Raw genomic sequence first — 24,282 nt, forward strand, 5'->3', positions numbered from 1 at the left:
TCCTGTCTATTTGTCTATCTGTCTCCTCACCTGTCTGTTTATTTCTGTATCCCTGTATCCTGTCTATTTGTCTATCTGGCTCCCCACCTGTCTGTTTATTTCTGTATCTTGTCTATTTGTCTATCTGGCTCCTCACCGGTCTGTTTATTTCTGTATCCTGTCTATTTGTCTATCTGCCTCCTCACCTGTCTGTTTATTTCTGTATCCTGTCTATTTGTCTATCTGGCTCCCCACCTGTCTGTTTATATCTGTATCCTGTCTATTTGTCTATCTGCCTCCCAACCTGTCTGTTTATATCTGTATCCTGTCTATTTGTCTCCTCACCTGTCTGTTTATTTCTGTATCCCTGTATCCTGTCTATTTGTCTATCTGGCTCCCCACCTGTCTGTTTATTTCTGTATCCCTGTATCCTGTCTATTTGTCTATCTGCCCCCCACCTGTCTGTTTATTTCTGTATCCCTGTATCCTGTCTATTTGTCTATCTGCCTCCCCACCTGTCTGTTTATTTCTGTATCCTGTCTATTTGTCTATCTGCCTCCCCACCTGTCTGTTTATTTCTGTATCCCTGTATCCTGTCTATTTGTCTATCTGGCTCCTCACCGGTCTGTTTATTTCTGTATCCTGTCTATTTGTCTATCTGCCTCCTCACCTGTCTGTTTATTTCTGTATCCTGTCTATTTGTCTATCTGCCTCCCCACATGTCTGTTTATTTCTGTATCCTGTCTATTTGTCTATCTGCCTCCCCACCTGTCTGTTTATTTCTGTATCCTGTCTATTTGTCTATCTGCCTCCCCACCTGTCTGTTTATTTCTGTATCCTGTCTATTTGTCTATCTGGCTCCCCACCTGTCTGTTTATTTCTGTATCCTGTCTATTTGTCTATCTGGCTCCTCACCGGTCTGTTTATTTCTGTATCCTGTCTATTTGTCTATCTGCCTCCTCACCTGTCTGTTTATTTCTGTATCCTGTCTATTTGTCTATCTGCCTCCCCACCTGTCTGTTTATTTCTGTATCCTGTCTATTTGTCTATCTGTCTCCTCACCTGTCTGTTTATTTCTGTATCCCTGTCTCCTGTCTATTTGTCTATCTGCCTCCCCATCTGTCTGTTTATTTCTGTATCCTGTCTATTTGTCTATCTGTCTCCTCACCTGTCTGTTTATTTCTGTATCCCTGTATCCTGTCTATTTGTCTATCTGGCTCCCCACCTGTCTGTTTATTTCTGTATCCTGTCTATTTGTCTATCTGCCTCCCCACCTGTCAGTTTATTTCTGTATCCTGTCTATTTGTCTATCTGTCCCCTCACCTGTCTGTTTATTTCTGTATCCTGTCTATTTGTCTATATGGCTCCCCACCTGTCTGTTTATATCTGTATCCTGTCTATTTGTCTATCTGGCTCCCCACCTGTCTGTTTATATCTGCCTCCCCACCTGTCTGTTTATATCTGTATTCTGTCTATTTACTATCTGTCTCCTCACCTGTCTGTTTATTTCTGTATCCCTGTATCCTGTCTATTTGTCTATCTGCCTCCCCACCTGTCTGTTTATATCTGTATCCTGTCTATTTGACTATCTGTCTCCTCACCTGTCTGTTTATTTCTGTATCCCTGTATCCTGTCTATTTGTCTATCTGGCTCCCCACCTGTCTGTTTATTTCTGTGTCCTGTCTATTTGTCTATCTGGCTCCTCACCGGTCTGTTTATTTCTGTATCCTGTCTATTTGTCTATCTGCCTCCTCACCTGTCTGTTTATTTCTGTATCCTGTCTATTTGTCTATCTGCCTCCCCACCTGTCTGTTTATTTCTGTATCCTGTCTATTTGTCTATCTGGCTCCCCACCTGTCTGTTTATTTCTATATCCTGTCTATTTGTCTATCTGGCTCCTCACCGGTCTGTTTATTTCTGTATCCTGTCTATTTGTCTATCTGCCTCCTCACCTGTCTGTTTATTTTTATCCTTCTATTTGTCTATCTGCCTCCTGTCTGTTTATTTTGTATCCTGTCTATTTGTCTATCTGGCTCCTCACCTGTCTGTTTATTTCTGTATCCCTGTTTCCTGTCTATTTGTCTATCTGGCTCCCCACCTGTCTGTTTATATCAGTATCCTGTCTATTTGTCTATCTGGCTCCCGCCCTGTCTATTTATATCTGCCTCCCCACCTGTCAGTTTATTTCTGTATCCTGTCTATTTGTCTATCTGCCTCCCCACCTGTCAGTTTATTTCTGTATCCTGTCTATTTGTCTATCTGTCTCCTCACCTGTCTGTTTATTTCTGTATCCCTGTCTCCTGTCTATTTGTCTATCTGCCTCCCCATCTGTCTGTTTATTTCTGTATCCTGTCTATTTGTCTATCTGTCTCCTCACCTGTCTGTTTATTTCTGTATCCTGTCTATTTGTCTATCTGTCCCCTCACCTGTCTGTTTATTTCTGTATCCCTGTATCCTGTCTATTTGTCTATATGGCTCCCCACCTGTCTGTTTATATCTGTATCCTGTCTATTTGTCTATCTGGCTCCCCACCTGTCTGTTTATATCTGCCTCCCCACCTGTCTGTTTATTTCTGTATCCCTGTATCCTGTCTATTTGTCTATCTGCCTCCCCACCTGTCTGTTTATTTCTGTATCCTGTCTATTTGTCTATCTGTCTCCTCACCTGTCTGTTTATATCTGTATCCCTGTATCCTGTCTATTTGTCTATCTGCCCCCCAACCTGTCTGTTTATTTCTGTACCCCTGTATCCTGTGTATTTGTCTATCTGCCTCCCCACGTGTCTGTTTATTTCTGTAGCCTGTCTATTTGTCTATCTGCCTCCCCACCTGTCTGTTTATTTCTGTATCCCTGTATCCTGTCTATTTGTCTATCTGGCTCCCCACCTGTCTGTTTATTTCTGTGTCCTGTCTATTTGTCTATCTGGCTCCTCACCGGTCTGTTTATTTCTGTATCCTGTCTATTTGTCTATCTGCCTCCTCACCTGTCTGTTTATTTCTGTATCCTGTCTATTTGTCTATCTGCCTCCCCACATGTCTGTTTATTTCTGTATCCTGTCTATTTGTCTATCTGCCTCCCCACCTGTCTGTTTATTTCTGTATCCTGTCTATTTGTCTATCTGGCTCCCCACCTGTCTGTTTATTTCTGTATCCTGTCTATTTGTCTATCTGGCTCCTCACCGGTCTGTTTATTTCTGTATCCTGTCTATTTGTCTATCTGCCTCCTCACCTGTCTGTTTATTTCTGTATCCTGTCTATTTGTCTATCTGCCTCACCCACCTGTCTGTTTATTTCTGTATCCTGTCTATTTGTCTATCTGTCTCCTCACCTGTCTCTTTATTTCTGTATCCCTGTTTCCTGTCTATTTGTCTATCTGGCTCCCGCCCTGTCTATTTATATCTGCCTCCCCACCTGTCAGTTTATTTCTGTATCCTGTCTATTTGTCTATCTGCCTCCCCACCTGTCAGTTTATTTCTGTATCCTGTCTATTTGTCTATCTGTCCCCTCACCTGTCTGTTTATTTCTGTATCCCTGTATCCTGTCTATTTGTCTATATGGCTCCCCACCTGTCTGTTTATATCTGTATCCTGTCTATTTGTCTATCTGGCTCCCCACCTGTCTGTTTATATCTGCCTCCCCACCTGTCTGTTTATATCTGTATTCTGTCTATTTACTATCTGCCTCCCCACCTGTCTGTTTATTTCTGTATCCTGTCTATTTGTCTATCTGTCTCCTCACCTGTCTGTTTATTTCTGTATCCCTGTATCCTGTCTATTTGTCTATCTGCCCCCCACCTGTCTGTTTATTTCTGTATCCCTGTATCCTGTGTATTTGTCTATCTGCCTCCCCACGTGTCTGTTTATTTCTGTAGCCTGTCTATTTGTCTATCTGCCTCCCCACCTGTCTGTTTATTTCTGTATCCTGTCTATTTGTCTATCTGGCTCCCCACCTGTCTGTTTATTTCTGTATCCTGTCTATTTGTCTATCTGTCTCCTCACCTGTCTGTTTATTTCTGTATCCCTGTATCCTGTCTATTTGTCTATCTGGCTCCCACCTGTCTGTTTATTTCTGTATCTTGTCTATTTGTCTATCTGGCTCCTCACCGGTCTGTTTATTTCTGTATCCTGTCTATTTGTCTATCTGCCTCCTCACCTGTCTGTTTATTTCTGTATCCCTGTATCCTGTCTATTTGTCTATATGGCTCCCCACCTGTCTGTTTATATCTGTATCCTGTCTATTTGTCTATCTGCCTCCCAACCTGTCTGTTTATATCTGTATCCTGTCTATTTGTCTCCTCACCTGTCTGTTTATTTCTGTATCCCTGTATCCTGTCTATTTGTCTATCTGGCTCCCCACCTGTCTGTTTATTTCTGTATCCCTGTATCCTGTCTATTTGTCTATCTGCCCCCCCCACCTGTCTGTTTATTTCTGTATCCCTGTATCCTGTCTATTTGTCTATCTGCCTCCCCACCTGTCTGTTTATTTCTGTATCCTGTCTATTTGTCTATCTGGCTCCCCACCTGTCTGTTTATTTCTGTATCCTGTCTATTTGTCTATCTGGCTCCTCACCGGTCTGTTTATTTCTGTATCCTGTCTATTTGTCTATCTGCCTCCTCACCTGTCTGTTTATTTCTGTATCCTGTCTATTTGTCTATCTGCCTCCCCACATGTCTGTTTATTTCTGTATCCTGTCTATTTGTCTATCTGCCTCCCCACCTGTCTGTTTATTTCTGTATCCTGTCTATTTGTCTATCTGCCTCCCCACCTGTCTGTTTATTTCTGTATCCTGTCTATTTGTCTATCTGGCTCCTCACCGGTCTGTTTATTTCTGTATCCTGTCTATTTGTCTATCTGCCTCCTCACCTGTCTGTTTATTTCTGTATCCTGTCTATTTGTCTATCTGCCTCCCCACCTGTCTGTTTATTTCTGTATCCTGTCTATTTGTCTATCTGTCTCCTCACCTGTCTGTTTATTTCTGTATCCCTGTATCCTGTCTATTTGTCTATCTGGCTCCCCACCTGTCTGTTTATTTCTGTATCCTGTCTATTTGTCTATCTGCCTCCCCACCTGTCAGTTTATTTCTGTATCCTGTCTATTTGTCTATCTGTCCCCTCACCTGTCTGTTTATTTCTGTATCCTGTCTATTTGTCTATATGGCTCCCCACCTGTCTGTTTATATCTGTATCCTGTCTATTTGTCTATCTGGCTCCCCACCTGTCTGTTTATATCTGCCTCCCCACCTGTCTGTTTATATCTGTATTCTGTCTATTTACTATCTGTCTCCTCACCTGTCTGTTTATTTCTGTATCCCTGTATCCTGTCTATTTGTCTATCTGCCCCCCCCACCTGTCTGTTTATTTCTGTATCCCTGTATCCTGTGTATTTGTCTATCTGCCTCCCCACCTGTCTGTTTATTTCTGTATCCTGTCTATTTGACTATCTGTCTCCTCACCTGTCTGTTTATTTCTGTATCCCTGTATCCTGTCTATTTGTCTATCTGGCTCCCCACCTGTCTGTTTATTTCTGTGTCCTGTCTATTTGTCTATCTGGCTCCTCACCGGTCTGTTTATTTCTGTATCCTGTCTATTTGTCTATCTGCCTCCTCACCTGTCTGTTTATTTCTGTATCCTGTCTATTTGTCTATCTGCCTCCCCACATGTCTGTTTATTTCTGTATCCTGTCTATTTGTCTATCTGCCTCCCCACCTGTCTGTTTATTTCTGTATCCTGTCTATTTGTCTATCTGCCTCCCCACCTGTCTGTTTATTTCTGTATCCTGTCTATTTGTCTATCTGGCTCCCCACCTGTCTGTTTATTTCTGTATCCTGTCTATTTGTCTATCTGGCTCCTCACCGGTCTGTTTATTTCTGTATCCTGTCTATTCGTCTATCTGCCTCCTCCCCTGTCTGTTTATTTCTGTATCCTGTCTATTTGTCTATCTGCCTCACCCACCTGTCTGTTTATTTCTGTATCCTGTCTATTTGTCTATCTGTCTCCTCACCTGTATCTTTATTTCTGTATCCCTGTTTCCTGTCTATTTGTCTATCTGGCTCCCCACCTGTCTGTTTATATCAGTATCCTGTCTATTTGTCTATCTGGCTCCCGCCCTGTCTATTTATATCTGCCTCCCCACCTGTCTGTTTATTTCTGTATCCTGTCTATTTGTCTATCTGCCTCACCCACCTGTCTGTTTATTTCTGTATCCTGTCTATTTGTCTATCTGTCTCCTCACCTGTCTCTTTATTTCTGTATCCCTGTATCCTCTCTATTTGTCTATATGGCTCCCCACCTGTCTGTTTATATCTGTATCCTGTCTATTTGTCTATCTGGCTCCCCACCTGTCTGTTTATATCTGCCTCCCCACCTGTCTGTTTATATCTGTATTCTGTCTATTTACTATCTGCCTCCCCACCTGTCTGTTTATTTCTGTATCCTGTCTATTTGTCTATCTGTCTCCTCACCTGTCTGTTTATTTCTGTATCCCTGTATCCTGTCTATTTGTCTATCTGCCCCCCCCTCACCTGTCTGTTTATTTCAGTATCCCTGTATCCTGTGTATTTGTCTATCTGCCTCCCCACGTGTCTGTTTATTTCTGTAGCCTGTCTATTTGTCTATCTGCCTCCCCACCTGTCTGTTTATTTCTGTATCCCTGTATCGTGTCTATTTGTCTATCTGGCTCCCCACCTGTCTGTTTATTTCTGTGTCCTGTCTATTTGTCTATCTGGCTCCTCACCGGTCTGTTTATTTCTGTATCCTGTCTATTTGTCTATCTGCCTCCTCACCTGTCTGTTTATTTCTGTATCCTGTCTATTTGTCTATCTGCCTCCCCACATGTCTGTTTATTTCTGTATCCTGTCTATTTGTCTATCTGCCTCCCCACATGTCTGTTTATTTCTGTATCCTGTCTATTTGTCTATCTGCCTCCCCACCTGTCTGTTTATTTCTGTATCCTGTCTATTTGTCTATCTGGCTCCCCACCTGTCTGTTTATTTCTGTATCCTGTCTATTTGTCTATCTGGCTCCTCACCGGTCTGTTTATTTCTGTATCCTGTCTATTTGTCTATCTGCCTCCCCACGTGTCTGTTTATTTCTGTAGCCTGTCTATTTGTCTATCTGCCTCCCCACCTGTCTGTTTATTTCTGTATCCCTGTATCCTGTCTATTTGTCTATCTGGCTCCCGCCCTGTCTATTTATATCTGCCTCCCCACCTGTCAGTTTATTTCTGTATCCTGTCTATTTGTCTATCTGCCTCCCCACCTGTCAGTTTATTTCTGTATCCTGTCTATTTGTCTATCTGTCCCCTCACCTGTCTGTTTATTTCTGTATCCCTGTATCCTGTCTATTTGTCTATATGGCTCCCCACCTGTCTGTTTATATCTGTATCCTGTCTATTTGTCTATCTGGCTCCCCACCTGTCTGTTTATATCTGCCTCCCCACCTGTCTGTTTATATCTGTATTCTGTCTATTTACTATCTGCCTCCCCACCTGTCTGTTTATTTCTGTATCCTGTCTATTTGTCTATCTGTCTCCTCACCTGTCTGTTTATTTCTGTATCCCTGTATCCTGTCTATTTGTCTATCTGCCCCCCCACCTGTCTGTTTATTTCTGTATCCCTGTATCCTGTGTATTTGTCTATCTGCCTCCCCACGTGTCTGTTTATTTCTGTAGCCTGTCTATTTGTCTATCTGCCTCCCCACCTGTCTGTTTATTTCTGTATCCTGTCTATTTGTCTATCTGGCTCCCCACCTGTCTGTTTATTTCTGTATCCTGTCTATTTGTCTATCTGTCTCCTCACCTGTCTGTTTATTTCTGTATTTTATTTTATTTTTATTTTTTTATTTCACCTTTATTTAACCAGGTAGGCTAGTTGAGAACAAGTTCTCATTTACAACTGCGACCTGGCCAAGATAAAGCATAGCAGTGTGAGCAGACAACACAGAGTTACACATGGAATAAACAAATTAACAAGTCAATAACACAGTAGAAAACAAAGGGGGAGTCTATATACAATGTACAATGTGTGCAAAAGGCATGAGGAGGTAGATGAATAGTTACAATTTTGCAGATTAACACTGGAGTGATATATGATCAGATGGTCATGTACAGGTAGAGATATTGGTGTGCAAAAGAGCAGAAAAGTAAATAAATAAAAACAGTATGGGGATGAGGTAGGTGAAAATGGGTGGGCTATTTACCAATAGACTATGTACAGCTGCAGCGATCGGTTAGCTGCTCAGATAGCTGATGTTTGAAGTTGGTGAGGGAGATAAAAGTCTCCAACTTCAGTGATTTTTGCAATTCGTTCCAGTCACAGGCAGCAGAGTACTGGAACGAAAGGCGGCCAAATGAGGTGTTGGCTTTAGGGATGATCAGTGAGATACACCTGCTGGAGCGCGTGCTACGGATGGGTGTTGCCATCGTGACCAGTGAACTGAGATAAGGCGGAGCTTTACCTAGCATGGACTTGTAGATGACCTGGAGCCAGTGGGTCTGGCGACGAATATGTAGCGAGGGCCAGCCGACTAGAGCATACAAGTCGCAGTGGTGGGTGGTATAAGGTGCTTTAGTGACAAAACGGATGGCACTGTGATATACTGCATCCAGTTTGCTGAGTAGAGTGTTGGAAGCCATTTTGTAGATGACATCGCCGAAGTCGAGGATTGGTAGGATAGTCAGTTTTACTAGGGTAAGCTTGGCGGCGTGAGTGAAGGAGGCTTTGTTGCGGAATAGAAAGCCGACTCTTGATTTGATTTTTGATTGGAGGTGTTTGATATGAGTCTGGAAGGAGAGTTTGCAGTCTAGCCAGACACCTAGGTACTTATAGATGTCCACATATTCAAGGTCGGAACCATCCAGGGTGGTGATGCTAGTCGGGCATGCGGGTGCAGGCAGCGATCGGTTGAAAAGCATGCATTTGGTTTTACTAGCGTTTAAGAGGAGTTGGAGGCCACGGAAGGAGTGTTGTATGGCATTGAAGCTTGTTTGGAGGTTAGATAGCACAGTGTCCAATGACGGGCCGAAAGTATATAGAATGGTGTCGTCTGCGTAGAGGTGGATCAGGGAATCGCCCGCAGCAAGAGCAACATCATTGATATACACAGAGAAAAGAGTCGGCCCGAGAATTGAACCCTGTGGTACCCCCATAGAGACTGCCAGAGGACCGGACAGCATGCCCTCCGATTTGACACACTGAACTCTGTCTGCAAAGTAATTGGTGAACCAGGCAAGGCAGTCATCCGAAAAACCGAGGCTACTGAGTCTGCCGATGAGAATATGGTGATTGACAGAGTCGAAAGCCTTGGCAAGGTCGATGAAGACGGCTGCACAGTACTGTCTTTTATCGATGGCGGTTATGATATCGTTTAGTACCTTGAGTGTGGCTGAGGTGCACCCGTGACCGGCTCGGAAGCCAGATTGCACAGCGGAGAAGGTACGGTGGGATTCGAGATGGTCAGTGACCTGTTTGTTGACTTGGCTTTCGAAGACCTTAGATAGGCAGGGCAGGATGGATATAGGTCTGTAACAGTTTGGGTCCAGGGTGTCTCCCCCTTTGAAGAGGGGGATGACTGCGGCAGCTTTCAATCCTTGGGGATCTCAGACGATATGAAAGAGAGGTTGAACAGGCTGGTAATAGGGGTTGCGACAATGGCGGCGGATAGTTTCAGAAATAGGGGGTCCAGATTGTCAAGCCCAGCTGATTTGTACGGGTCCAGGTTTTGCAGCTCTTTCAGAACATCTGCTATCTGGATTTGGGTAAAGGAGAACTTGGAGAGGCTTGGGCGAGGAGCTGCCGGGGGAGGAGCTATTGGCCGAGGTTGGAGTAGCCAGGCGGAAGGCATGGCCAGCCGTTGAGAAATGCTTATTGAAGTTTTCGATAATCATGGATTTATCGGTGGTGACCGTGTTACCTAGCCTCAGTGCAGTGGGCAGCTGGGAGGAGGTGCTCTTGTTCTCCATGGACTTCACAGTGTCCCAGAACTTTTTGGAGTTGGAGCTACAGGATGCAAACTTCTGCCTGAAGAAGCTGGCCTTAGCTTTCCTGACTGACTGCGTGTATTGGTTCCGGACTTCCCTGAACAGTTGCATATCACGGGGACTATTCGATGCTATTGCAGTCCGCCACAGGATGTTTTTGTGCTGGTCGAGGGCAGTCAGGTCTGGGGTGAACCAAGGACTGTATCTGTTCTTAGTTCTGCATTTTTGAACGGAGCATGCTTATCTAAAATGGTGAGGAAGTTACTTTTAAAGAATGACCAGGCATCCTCAACTGACGGGATGAGGTCGATGTCCTTCCAGGATACACGGGCCAGGTCGATTAGAAAGGCCTGCTCACAGAAGTGTTTTAGGGAGCGTTTGACCGTGATGAGGGTGGTCGTTTGACTGCGGCTCCGTAGCGGATACAGGCAATGAGGCAGTGATCGCTGAGATCCTGGTTGAAGACAGCAGAGGTGTATTTGGAGGGCCAGTTGGTCAGGATGACGTCTATGAGGGTGCCCTTGTTTACAGAGTTAGGGTTGTACCTGGTGGCTTCCTTGATGATTTGTGTGAGATTGAGGGCATCTAGCTTAGATTGTAGGACTGGCGGGGTGTTAAGCATATCCCAGTTTAGGTCACCTAACAGAACAAACTCTGAGGCTAGATGGGGGGCGATCAATTCACAAATGGTGTCCAGGGCACAGCTGTGAGCTGAGGGGGGTCGGTAGCAGGCGGCAACAGTGAGAGACTTATTTCTGGAGAGAGTAATTTTCAAAATTAGTAGTTCGAACTGTTTGGGTATGGACCTGGAAAGTATGACATTACTTTGCAGGCTATCTCTGCAGTAGACTGCAACTCCTCCCCCTTTGGCAGATCTATCTTGACGGAAGATGTTATAGTTGGGTATGGAAATCTCTGAATTTTTGGTGGCCTTCCTGAGCCAGGATTCAGACACAGCAAGGACATCAGGGTTAGCAGAGTGTGCTAGAGCAGTGAGTAAAACAAACTTAGGGAGGAGGCTTCTGATGTTGACATGCATGAAACCAAGGCTTTTACGATCACAGAAGTCAACAAATGAGGGAGCCTGGGGACATGCAGGGCCTGGGTTTACCTCCACATCACCCGCGGAACAGAGAAGGAGTAGTATGAGGGTGCGGCTAAAGGCTATCAAAACTGGTCGCCTGTATCCTGTCTATTTGTCTATCTGGCTCCCCACCTGTCTGTTTATTTCTGTATCTTGTCTATTTGTCTATCTGGCTCCTCACCGGTCTGTTTATTTCTGTATCCTGTCTATTTGTCTATCTGCCTCCTCACCTGTCTGTTTATTTCTGTATCCCCGTATCCTGTCTATTTGTCTATCTGGCTCCCCACATGTCTGTTTATTTCTGTATCCTGTCTATTTGTCTATCTGTCTCCTCACCTGTCTGTTTATTTCTGTATCCCTGTATCCTGTCTATTTGTCTATCTGGCTCCCCACCTGTCTGTTTATATCTGTATCCTGTCTATTTGTCTATCTGCCTCCCAACCTGTCTGTTTATATCTGTATCCTGTCTATTTGTCTCCTCACCTGTCTGTTTATTTCTGTATCCCTGTATCCTGTCTATTTGTCTATCTGGCTCCCCACCTGTCTGTTTATTTCTGTATCCCTGTATCCTGTCTATTTGTCTATCTGCCCCCCCCACCTGTCTGTTTATTTCTGTATCCCTGTATCCTGTCTATTTGTCTATCTGCCTCCCCACCTGTCTGTTTATTTCTGTATCCTGTCTATTGTTTTGTCTATCTGGCTCCCCACCTGTCTGTTTATTTCTGTATCCTGTCTATTTGTCTATCTGGCTCCTCACCGGTCTGTTTATTTCTGTATCCTGTCTATTTGTCTATCTGCCTCCTCACCTGTCTGTTTATTTCTGTATCCTGTTTATTTGTCTATCTGCCTCCCCCACATGTCTGTTTATTTCTGTATCCTGTCTATTTGTCTATCTGCCTCCCCCACATGTCTGTTTATTTCTGTATCCTGTCTATTTGTCTATCTGCCTCCCCCACCTGTCTGTTTATTTCTGTATCCTGTCTATTTGTCTATCTGGCTCCCCACCTGTCTGTTTATTTCTGTATCCTGTCTATTTGTCTATCTGTCTCCTCACCTGTCTGTTTATTTCTGTATCCCTGTATCCTGTCTATTTGTCTATCTGGCTCCTCACCGGTCTGTTTATTTCTGTATCCTGTCTATTTGTCTATCTGCCTCCTCACCTGTGTTTATTTCTGTATCCCCGTATCCTGTCTATTTGTCTATCTGGCTCCCCACATGTCTGTTTATTTCGGTATCCTGTCTATTTGTCTATCTGGCTCCCCACCTGTCTGTTTATTTCTGTATCCCTGTATCCTGTCTATTTGTCTATCTGCCCCCCCCCACCTGTCTGTTTATTTCTGTATCCCTGTATCCTGTCTATTTGTCTATCTGCCTCCCCACCTGTATGTTTATTTCTGAATCCTGTCTATTTGTCTATCTGGCTCCCCACCTGTCTGTTTATTTCTGTATCCTGTCTATTTGTCTATCTGGCTCCTCACCGGTCTGTTTATTTCTGTATCCTGTCTATATGTCTATCTGCCTCCTCACCTGTCTGTTTATTTCTGTATCCCTGTACCCTGTCTATTTGTCTGTCTCCTCACCTGTCTGTTTATTTCTGAATCCCTGTATCCTGTCTATTTGTCTATCTGGCTCCCCATCTGTCTGTTTATTTCTGTATCCTGTCTATTTGTCTGTCTCCTCACCTGTCTGTTTATTTCTGTATCCCTGTCTCCTGTCTATTTGTCTATCTGCCTCCCCATCTGTCTGTTTATTTCTGTATCCTGTCTATTTGTCTATCTGTCTCCTCACCTGTCTGTTTATTTCTGTATCCCTGTATCCTGTCTATTTGTCTATCTGGCTCCCCACCTGTCTGTTTATTTCTGTATCCTGTCTATTTGTCTATCTGGCTCCTTACCGGTCTGTTTATTTCTGTATCCTGTCTATTTTTCTATCTGCCTCCTCACCTGTCTGTTTATTTCTGTATCCCTGTATCCTGTCTATTTGTTTATCTGGCTCTTCACCTGTCTGTTTATTTCTGTATCCCTGTGTCTTGTCTATTTGTCTATCTGCCTCCCCACCTGTCTGTTTATTTCTGTATCCTGTCTATTTGTCTATCTGCCTCCCCACCTGTCTGTTTAATTCTGTATCCTGTCTATTTGTCTATCTGCCTCCCCACCTGTCTATTTATTTCTGTATCCTGTCTATTTGTCTATCTGGCTCCTCATTCCACCCTAATATCACCCCACCTTCCCTCGGGGATGCAAACTTGTGAGGGCCCAAAAAGGTGCCAAAAGTGTTTTGCACGGAAAGTAATAAAGTGTGCTCATTTTCAGAGTAGTGTTGAAAGCAGGTGGGGGGGGGTCCTGTTAGCTCTGAACCCCAGGACGCCGTTCCTGAGTTCTGCACACTAACACACGCTCTCCACACAAAACACATTGTAATAATGTATTATTGTATATTTTATATTGAACATCTATAATGATGGAGTAATGATGTAATAATGTATCATATGATAAAAATTGCTTTAGTTGTTATTTATTTGATAAACAATACAAAACATACACATACAAATGACAACATCATACAAACAACAACTACATCACACCTGCCCAGACCCACTAGCCCCCCCCGCCCCACCCATCTCCAGCGCCCGCATCACTTTCCATCTCTTGCTCTCCATAGCCCACACAATTTCAATTTTTTCCATCGTATTAATGATGGCAGATTGATTGATTTCCACGTTTTTTCAACGTGAGTGATGAGAAGTGAATCATCCGACCCATCGGGTATCTCACTACACCCCCATATGCTGTGTCTTGTAATATGCAGACAGATTAAATATGCAGACGGACCAAATACTTCTGATAGCCAACTTTCTAGATCCGCCTACAACTTCCGGACTATATAGCGTTCCCTAGAAAGCATAGGTTATTGTGTCATTTACACTTTAGACATGACTCTGCCGTTGTGCTGTAGAATTTGACATTTTTGTCTCTTGTATAATAAGTTTCATACATTACTTTATACTGAGTTAAGAGATTGTTAATTGGACATGCTCTCTGCAAGATTTTGTATATATCTTCCCTATCATATGAACAACATTTTCTGACTTAAGTAAGATTTCCCTCAAGGCTGCTCTGATGTCCAAAAGATTTCAAATCAAAATGTTACGAGACGTAATTTTTCAGTTGCATATAGTTGAAATTATCCGTCCAAAATGACTTCGGAATTCTGTTCTGGAAATAAATGTATTTGCTGTTAACAAGTCATTTACGGTTCCTATGCTTTTAGTTTTCCATGTGGACCAATTTACCAGTGAATTGTGAAAAGCTATCCGAGGATTGTTCCAAAGGGGTACGTTTTTCGGGAGTGATATTGATTCTTGTAGAAAACGTTTCATTTTCTGCCATGTTGTTGTAGTGTTCTTAACTATGAGGTCGTTAATGTTCTTAGCTCCATCCTTTGAAAACAGAAAGGATTCTGGGGATGTGCATGTGCATCTTCAATATGTTCCCATTGTTCCTCTTTAGTGCATTTAAATATATGTTGCAAGTAAAAGCTAGGGTGGCGAGTTGATACAATTCCAAGACTAGAAAGTTAAAACCACCCTCAGTTTTAGGAAGATGTCAAACGTTCCTTGCGACGTAATTGTTTTAGTCCTATTTGGACTCCAGGAAGAGTAGCTGTTGCCTTGCGGCGGCTAATTGGGATCCTAATAAATACTAAATACTGCTCCCAACTTAGGAAAGAAACCCCAGAAAAATAAGTTGCTCTTTCCGTGCAATACAAATTTGAGCATAGCCTTTTGGTCAAGTTACCAGGTTGTTAGCTAGCTAGGTAACATGACAAAAAAAAAGGTTGTTTCTTATCAAACCAAAAAAGGCCCAAAACATGGTTTATGAAATGATATAACATACGCGCCAATCCGCCGGTAGAAACAAGCGTAACAACAGAAGACAGTGTCTACACAACCCAGCTCGCCATCACCGCTTAATCACATTTCTAAAAACTGACGGAGATGCGCAGAAAGAGCACATTTCTCCTCTCTCTCTCTCTGTCTCTGTTATTCCTCCCTCTTTCTCTCGCACTCTCCTTCTCCCCCCCTCCTCTCACTCTCCTTCTCCCCCCCTCCTCTCACTCTCCTTCTCCCCCCTCCTCTCACTCTCCTTCTCCCCCTCCTCTCACTCTCCTTCTCCCCCCCCTCCTCTCCTCTCCTTCTCCCCCTCCTCGCACTCTCCTTCTCCCCCCTCCTCTCACTCTCCTTCTCCCCCCCTCCCTCTCACTCTCCTTCTCCCCCCTCCTCTCACTCTCCTTCTCCCCCCTCCTCTCACTCTCCTTCTCCCCCCCTCCTCTCACTCTCCTTCTCCCCCTCCTCTCACTCTCCTTCTCCCCCTCCTCTCACTCTCCTTCTCCCCCTCCTTGCACTCTCCTTCTCCCCCCCCCCTCCTCTCACTCTCCTTCTCCCCCCCCTCCTCTCACTCTCCTTCTCCCCCCTCCTCGCACTCTCCTTCTCCCCCCCTCCTCTCACTCTCCTTCCCCCCCCTCCTCTCACTCTCCTTCCCCCCCTCCTCTCACTCTCCTTCTCCCCCTCCTCTCACTCTCCTTCCCCCCCCCTCCTCTCCTCTCCTTCCCCCCCCTCCTCTCACTCTCCTTCTCCCCCTCCTCTCACTCTCCTTCTCCCCCCTCCTCTCACTCTCCTTCTCCCCCCTCCTCTCACTCTCCTCCCCCCCCCTCCTCTCACTCTCCTCCTCCCCCCCTCCTCTCACTCTCCTTCCCCCCCCTCCTCTCACTCTCCTTCTCCCCCCCCTCCTCTCACTCTCCTTCCCCCTCCTCTCACTCTCCTTCTCCCCCCCTCCTCTCACTCTCCTTCTCCCCCCTCCTCTCACTCTCCTTCTCCCCCTCCTCTCACTCTCCTTCTCCCCCCCTCCTCTCACTCTCCTTCCCCCCCTCCTCTCACTCGCTCTCTCGCTCTCTGTCTCTCCTTCGCCCTCCTTCTATCCCCCCTCCCATCTCCCTCTGCGGTGCATGTGTCTCCGTTAGCAGTGACCTGGCAGTGGCTTACTGGTGGGCGACAGAAGCTGACGTGACACGTGGAGAGAGATGGGGGAGGAGAGAGATAGAGAGGAAAAAGGGAGGGAGAGAGAGACGCTGCTGCCGCTTTTATTCCTGACACCTCTCAACCTCCGCTTCTTTCCATCAGACAATTTTAGACAAACTCACACTGACAGACACAATATACTGTAGACATACACAGACAAGCGCAGAGGCAAATATACTGTAGACCTACACAGACACACGCAGAGACAAATATACTGTAAACATACACAGACACGCGCAGAGGTAAATATACTGTAGACATACACAGACACGCGCAGAGACAAATATACTGTAGACATACACAGACACGCGCAGAGGCAAATATACTGTAGACATACACAGACACGCACAGAGACAAATATACTGTAGACATACACTGCGTGTACAAAACATTAGGAACACCTGCTCTTTCCATGACATAGACTGGCAAGGTGAATCCAGATGAAAGCTACAGTGGGGCAAAAAAGTATTTAGTCAGCCACCAATTGTGCAAGTTCTCCAACTTAAAAAGATGAGGCCTGTAATTTTCATCATAGGTACACTTCAACTATGCCAGACAAAATGAGAAGAAAAAAAATCCAGAAAATTACACAGGATTTTTAATGAATTTATTTGCAAATTATGGTGGAAAATAAGTATTTGGTCATTAACAAAAGTTTCTCAATACTTTGTTATATACCCTTTGTTGGCAATGACAGAGGTCAAATGTTTTCTGTAAGTCTTCACAAGGTTTTCACACACTGTTGCTGGTATTTTGGCCCATTCCTCCATGCTGATCTCCTCTAGAGCAGTGATGTTTTGGGCTGTTGCTGGGCAACATGGACTTTCAACTCCCTCCAAAGATTTTCTATGGGGTTGAGATCTGGAGACTGGCTAGGCCACTCCAGGACCTTTAAATGCTTCTTACGAAGCCACTCCTTCGTTGCCCAGGCGGTGTGTTTGGGATCATTGTCATGCTGAAAGACCCAGCCACGTTTCATCTTCAATGCCCTTACTGATGGAAGGAGGTTTTTTTGAGTCCCTGGCGGCGTAGTGTGTTACTGATGGTAGGCGTTTGTTACTTTGGTCCCAGCTCTCTGCAGGTCATTCACTAGGTCCCCCCGTGTGGTTCTGGGATTTTTGCCCCACGGGGGCCACGGGGTGAGATCTTGCGTGGAGCCCCAGATCGAGGGAGATTATCAGTGGTCTTGTATGTCTTCCATTTCCTAATAATTGCTCCCACAGTTGATTTCTTCAAACCAAGATGCTTACCTATTGCAGATTCAGTCTTCCCAGCCTGGTGCAGGTCTACAATTTTGTTTCTGGTGTGCTTTGACAGCTCTTTGGTCTTGGCCATAGTGGAGTTTGGAGTGTGACTGTTTGAGGTTGTGGACAGGTGTCTTTTATACTGATAACAAGTTCAAACAGGTGCCATTAATACAGGTAACGAGTGGGGGACAGAGGAGTCTCTTAAAGAAGAAGTTACAGGTCTGTGAGAGCCAAAAATCTTGCTTGTTTGTACCAAATAATTGACCAAATACTTATTTTCCACCATAATTTGCAAATAAATTCATAAAAAATCCTACAATGTGATTTTCTGGATTTTTTTTCTCATTTTGTCTGTCATAGTTGAAGTGTACCTATGATGAAAATTACAGGCCTCTCTCATCTTTTTAAGTGGGAGAACTTGCACAATTGTTGGCTGACTAAATATGTTTTTGCCCCACTGTATGATCCCTTGTTGATGTTACTTGATAAATCCACTTCAATCAGTGTAGGTGAGTGTTGATGAAGGGCAGGAAACAGGTTAAACAAGAATGTTTAAGCCTTGAGACAATTGAGACATTGAGCCATTCTGAAGGTGAATAGGCAAGACAAAAGATTTAAGTGCTTTTGAACAGGGTATGGTAGTAGGTGCCAGGCGCACTGGTTTGTGTCAAGAACTGCAACGTGGCCTCCCAGGTGGCGCAATGTTCTAAGGCACTGCATCGCAGGGCTACCTGTGCCACCAGAAATTCTGGGTTCGAGCCCAGGCTCTATCGCAGCTGGCCGTGACCGGGAGGACCATGGGGTGGCGCACAATTGGCCCAGTGTCGTCCGGGTTAGGGAAGGCTTGGCCGACAGGGATATCCTTGTCTCATCGCACACTAGCGACTCCTGTGCCGGGCCGGGTGCAGTGCACTCTGACCAGGTCGCTAGGTGTACGGTGTTTCCTCCGACACAGTGGTGCGGTTGGCTTCCGGGTTGGATGTGCATTGTGTCAAGAAGCAGTGCGGGTAGGTTGGGTTGTGTTTCGGAGGACGCATGACTCTCGACCTTCGACTCTCCTGAGTCTGAGGAGTTGCATGACAAGACTGTAACTCAATTGGATACCCTGTAAAAAAAGAACGCAATGCTCTTTTCCCGTGTGTATAAAGAGTCCAAAGGACATCCAGCCAACACAACCGTGGGAAGGGAGTTGCAGCGATGACACCTTGTAGAGTCCATGACAAAAACTGTAACTACCAATTGGATATCACAGAAAAATGGGTAAAAAGTACAAAAAATAAAAAAGTACAATTAGTCCAGTTCCAATTCAATTCCAATTCCATAATGAAATTTGAATTGAATTCAATGTAAACACTTCATGAGTGATTTCAAAAATTTCAAATTAAATTTGGAAGCGACCCCAACCCTGGTAGACATACAAACATACACAGAAACATGCTACACTAATGAATACAACCCTGGTAGACATACACACATACACAGAAACATGCTACACTAATGAATACAACCCTGGTAGACATACACACATACACAGAAACATGCTACACTAATGAATACAACCCTGGTACACATACACAGAAACATGCTACACTAATGAATACAACCCTGGTAGACATACACAGAAACATGCTACACTAATGAATACAACCCTGGTAGACATACACACATACACAGAAACATGCTACACTAATGAATACAACCCTGGTAGACATACACAGAAACATGCTACACTAATGAATACAACCCTGGTAGACATACACACATACACAGAAACATGCTACACTAATGAATACAACCCTGGTAGACATACACAGAAACATGCTACACTAATGAATACAACCCTGGTAGACATACCCAGAAACATGCTACACTAACGAATACAACCCTGGTAGACATACACAGAAACATGCTACACTAACGAATACAACCCTGGTAGACATACACAGAAACATGCTACACTAATGAATACAACCCTGGTAGACATACACAGAAACATGCTACACTAATGAATACAACCCTGGTAGACATACACACATACACAGAAACATGCTACACTAATGAATACAACCCTGGTAGACATACACAGAAACATGCTACACTAATGAATACAACCCTGGTAGACATACACAGAAACATGCTACACTAATGAATACAACCCTGGTAGACATACACAGAAACATGCTACACTAATGAATACAACCCTGGTAGACATACACACATACACAGAAACATGCTACACTAATGAATACAACCCTGGTAGACATACACAGAAACATGCTACACTAACGAATACAACCCTGGTAGACATACCCATAAACATGCTACACTAATGAATACAACCCTGGTAGACATACACAGAAACATGCTACACTAATGAATACAACCCTGGTAGACATACCCATAAACATGCTACACTAATGAATACATACACAGAAACATGCTACACTAATGCCCTGGTAGACATACCCATAAACATGCTACACTAATGAATACAACCCTGGTAGACATACACAGAAACATGCTACACTAATGAATACAACCCTGGTAAACATACACAGAAACATGCTACACTAATGAATACAACCCTGGTAGACATACACAGAAACATGCTACACTAATGAATACAACCCTGGTAAACATACACAGAAACATGCTACACTAACGAATACAACCCTGGTAGATATACACAGAAACATGCTACACTAATGAATACAACCCTGGTAGACATACACAGAAACATGCTACACTAATGAATACAACCCTGGTAGACATACACACATACACAGAAACATGCTACACTAATGAATAACAACAACCTGGTAAACATACACAGAAACATGCTACACTAATGAATACAACCCTGGTAGACATACACAGAAACATGCTACACTAATGAATACAACCCTGGTAGACATACCCAGAAACATGCTACACTAACGAATACAACCCTGGTAGATATACACAGAAACATGCTACACTAACGAATACAACCCTGGTAGATATACACACATACCCAGAAACATGCTACACTAATGAATACAAAGTGTGACTTACACATCAAACATTCTCACACAACACACATACAAAGCAATCAAAAGTATCAGGGCCTACAAACATCGTCATACATACAACAAATGGAGGGTGAGAAAGGAAAACCCTGAGAATAGTGCCAAAGAAACATTTCAACCCTAATATTGAAAAGGCATTCCTTTCCCAGTGTTTTTGGCCTGTTTTTCTGCACACTGTTCGTGACTGTGAGTATCTAGTCTAGACTACTTACGCAACAATGTTTTCAGTTTCAATTGTACCTGCTCTTCAACAAATGTCACCAGCTACCTCTGGTTATGTTAAAGCTGTCTGCAGTCGAGCTACAGTAATGTGCCACTGATTGACCTGTCATTGATAAGCCATTTAGATGGACATTATATTATAGATACACGGGTTATAAATGAGTCTTGAAGTCTTTGCTTATCATAACCCTCAAAGCTCTGTATCTCATCTTAGGTATAATTGATGAGAGCGTGTGTTTTTTGGTTTCAGAATATTCCAGACTGTTCTGGGAACGTTTGTTTTTAGGTTGCAGGGAGGTTTTGAGAACGTTTTACTTTGGTTCCTTTACAGTTTTACTGGGATGTTTTACTGTGAATGTTGTGAAAGTTTTATGGTTATTAATTGTACGTTTTCTTAACACTCTAATAGCGAAATGTCTAGGTTTTTGAATACCTTTCCCAGAATGCTTCAATAAGACATTTAATAACACTGCTGGCCTATTTTTAGGTGAACTTTTTTGTAACTCGAAGCGCAGAAAGGACACGGGGAATTTCACTTGCTTAGGCATTACTCATACAAACGCATTGTTTTTACTGAGGCACGGCATCCGTGAGATTCAAAACCAGCATGACATGCTTTTCTACGCATACAAAGCTGCTCATTTTATTCTACTCAAACAGGCCCCATTTCAAAGTAAACAAGCACTCATTAAGATCAGGTTGGTGGGCAATTGGTGGGCATGGCCAACACACCTGAATGTAACCACGTGTGAACCTTTAGGGGGGTCAAGTTCCTTAAATGTGCTGAGAATGTTCTAAAAACCAAGCGACTATCCTGCACCATTCCCAGAAAGTTGTGGGAAGGTTGTATGCAAAACCCACTCTCAACCACTCTCTCACCAAGCTCTAAGAAAAACATTTTGTGCTAGCTGGGCTCTCTCTTCGCCTCATTCTTTCGCTCTGTTGTCTCTGCCTTGAGGCCAGGAAATGTGACTGAATACCACACTGCAACACCGGACTAATACAATAACAATGTTAGAATAATTAATACATCTACACACACAGACACACTAGAACAGACCTAAGGCCTTGCATCCTGAAACAACACGTTCTCTTGTTTATTTCTGTTGTGGTGGTTGTTTTCGCATTGTTCTAGTTAGATTCATTCCAATATTAGGCTACTGTGTAATATGCATGCTGTTCATAACGACATCTGATGGAGAAAAACAACTCCACAACACATCCCCAATCAGCCAATTACCATTCTCACTGACTGGGAACACGTGAAAGTTATGGTTCAATTAGGCTGGGTGTCGAAAACCCTCTAATCCATAAAATAGGTAAAGTCAATTAGGACAACTTTCCAATTAAGGACAAATCTGTGACTTGAGGGTAGGGATATAATGAGCTGCTGCTGGGTAGATGGAGCCACACTGAGACTGTGTCCTTGTTTATGTCCTGCTAACGTGTGTCCGTCTGTGCGTGTTTTAATGTCCTGCTCTGTGAACATGCAGAGCCGTGAGTAGGTTCTAATTCTGAATGTAACCCACTAATTGAATCCTTTGAGACCCAGCGCGTGTGTACTGTGTGTGTTCTGGGAAAAGCCATGCATTTGAGGGGTTTTATACTGCATGTAGAATGAGTCATTTTGATCTGGCTAATGCTCACCAAAGCCCCTGCCTGCTTGTTGAGGGAGGTGTTCAGCTGGTGGACCACTGAGCACGCATCTCTCCTTTTTGTTTCAGACAAGCCACAACAAGCTACATCATCCTGTGCCAAACTAACTGCATCCAAAGGTTGTTGTCAGTAACCGTATCCCAAAAAGAAAGTCTTTAAAGGTACATTTTAGGGCTTGACATTCAGGAAAATTTACCAGTGGCACACTGGGCCAGTACCAAGTGAAGACTACTGGCCCGAATTAGAAAATTACTGGCCTGGGCCACGATCACAGTAAAGCAAGTTCGGCATGCAGAATTTCAATCGTGGGTGATGTCATGTTTCATTTGCAGTCTGGGCAGGTTGGCAAGCGTATAGCCAACCATATGTTTACACTGATGTTTACACTGATTGTTTGGAAAACCAAAATAAAATGATGACATATAGCCATATTAAGCTGTTCAAAATGTCATATTCCCCTCCAGAAATGAGCCCAATAAGATGGAAAGCAATATCTTTAGGGCCTGTACATGGTCCATATTAACAGGCAGGTGTGCTATTTTAACAATAAGCATGATCACCTGTCTGATGCAGCATGGTGGCTACATGGCTGAAGCATGATCACCTGTCTGATGCAGCATAGTGGCTACATGGCTGAAGCATGATCACCTGACTGTTGCAGCATGGTGGCTACATGGCTGAAGCATGATCACCTGTCTGATGCAGCATGGTGGCTACATGGCTGAAGCATGATCACCTGTCTGGTGCAGCATGGTGGCTACATGGCTGAAGCATGATCACCTGTCTGGTGCAGCATGGTGGCTACATGGCTGAAGCATGATCACCTGTCTGGTGCAGCATGGTGGCTACATGGCTGAAGCATGATCACCTGCCTGGTGCAGCATGGTGGCTACATGGCTGAAGCATGATCACCTGTCTGGTGCAGCATGGTGGCTACATGGCTGAAGCATGATCACCTGTCTGGGGCAGCATGGTGGCTACATGGCTGAAGCATGGGGTTGCTCCTCTGCATTGTTTACCACAGGGCTTTTTAACCCTGTTCCTGGAGCGCTACCCTCCTGTAGGTTCTCTCTCCAAACCCAGTTGTAAATAACCTGATTCAGCGTATCAACAAATTATTAGAATCAGGGGTGCTAGATCAGGGTTAGAGTGAAAACTTACAGGACGGTAGCTCTCCAGGAACAGGGTTGGAGAGCCCTGGTTTACCACAATGGGCTAACTATTACTTAGATCCCAGACTCTAAATATGATCTTGTTGCTTGTTTAATGTCCTAAAAAAAAAACTCCCAGTGGCACCAATAAAATCATGTGATTTCTACAATGTTTATAAACAATAAACACTGTAATTGTGTGAACTGTACAGTGAATATAGGCCTACCGTTTATGCATTCAAATGGCCGACGAGCTTCCTGCTGACTTGTCATGCCAGACACTGGGATTGTAAAACGCTGCCATTTGCGAAAGAAGTTGAGAAATAAATCATACACCACTGTAAAGCTGGGATCCTGCTCTTTTCAATAACTGTCATCAAAACAGTCGTCTTGTATTCCTGTATTAAACGTTTTGTGTAAATAATGTTCATGTCTTGACAACCAAGTAGCTTCTTAGTGTAGACCTAAGTAAATATTTTTTTTTTTGAATAATCTCATTGCGCCTCCCTAGTGGCGCAGTGGTATAAGGCGCTGCATCGCAGTGCTAGCTATGCCACCAGAGATTCTGCTGCGACCGGGAGGTCCGTGGGGCGATGCACAATGGTTAGGGAGGGCTTGGCCAGCAGGGATATCCTTGTCTCATTGCGCACTAGCGACCCCTGTGTCGGGCTGGGCGCATGTTTGTTTCCTCCGACACATTGGTGCGGGTTGGATGTGCGTTGTGTCAAGAAGCAGTGCGGCTAGGTTGGGTTGTGTTTCGGAGGACGCACAGCTCTCGACCTTTGCCTCTCCCAAGTCCTTACGGGAGTTGCAGAGACAAGGCAA

General features: G+C 44.1%; 1 protein-coding gene across 1 annotated transcript in view; it reads right to left on the bottom strand.

Moving 5' to 3' along the window:
* dnah2 (dynein, axonemal, heavy chain 2) overlaps positions 1–24,282 on the bottom strand; it is a 252,152-nt gene that overhangs the window by 145,778 nt on the left and 82,092 nt on the right. The window lies entirely within an intron of this gene.

Source organism: Oncorhynchus tshawytscha, linkage group LG09, assembly GCF_018296145.1.
Source record: "Oncorhynchus tshawytscha isolate Ot180627B linkage group LG09, Otsh_v2.0, whole genome shotgun sequence".
NCBI classification, from domain to species: Eukaryota; Metazoa; Chordata; class Actinopteri; order Salmoniformes; family Salmonidae; genus Oncorhynchus; species Oncorhynchus tshawytscha.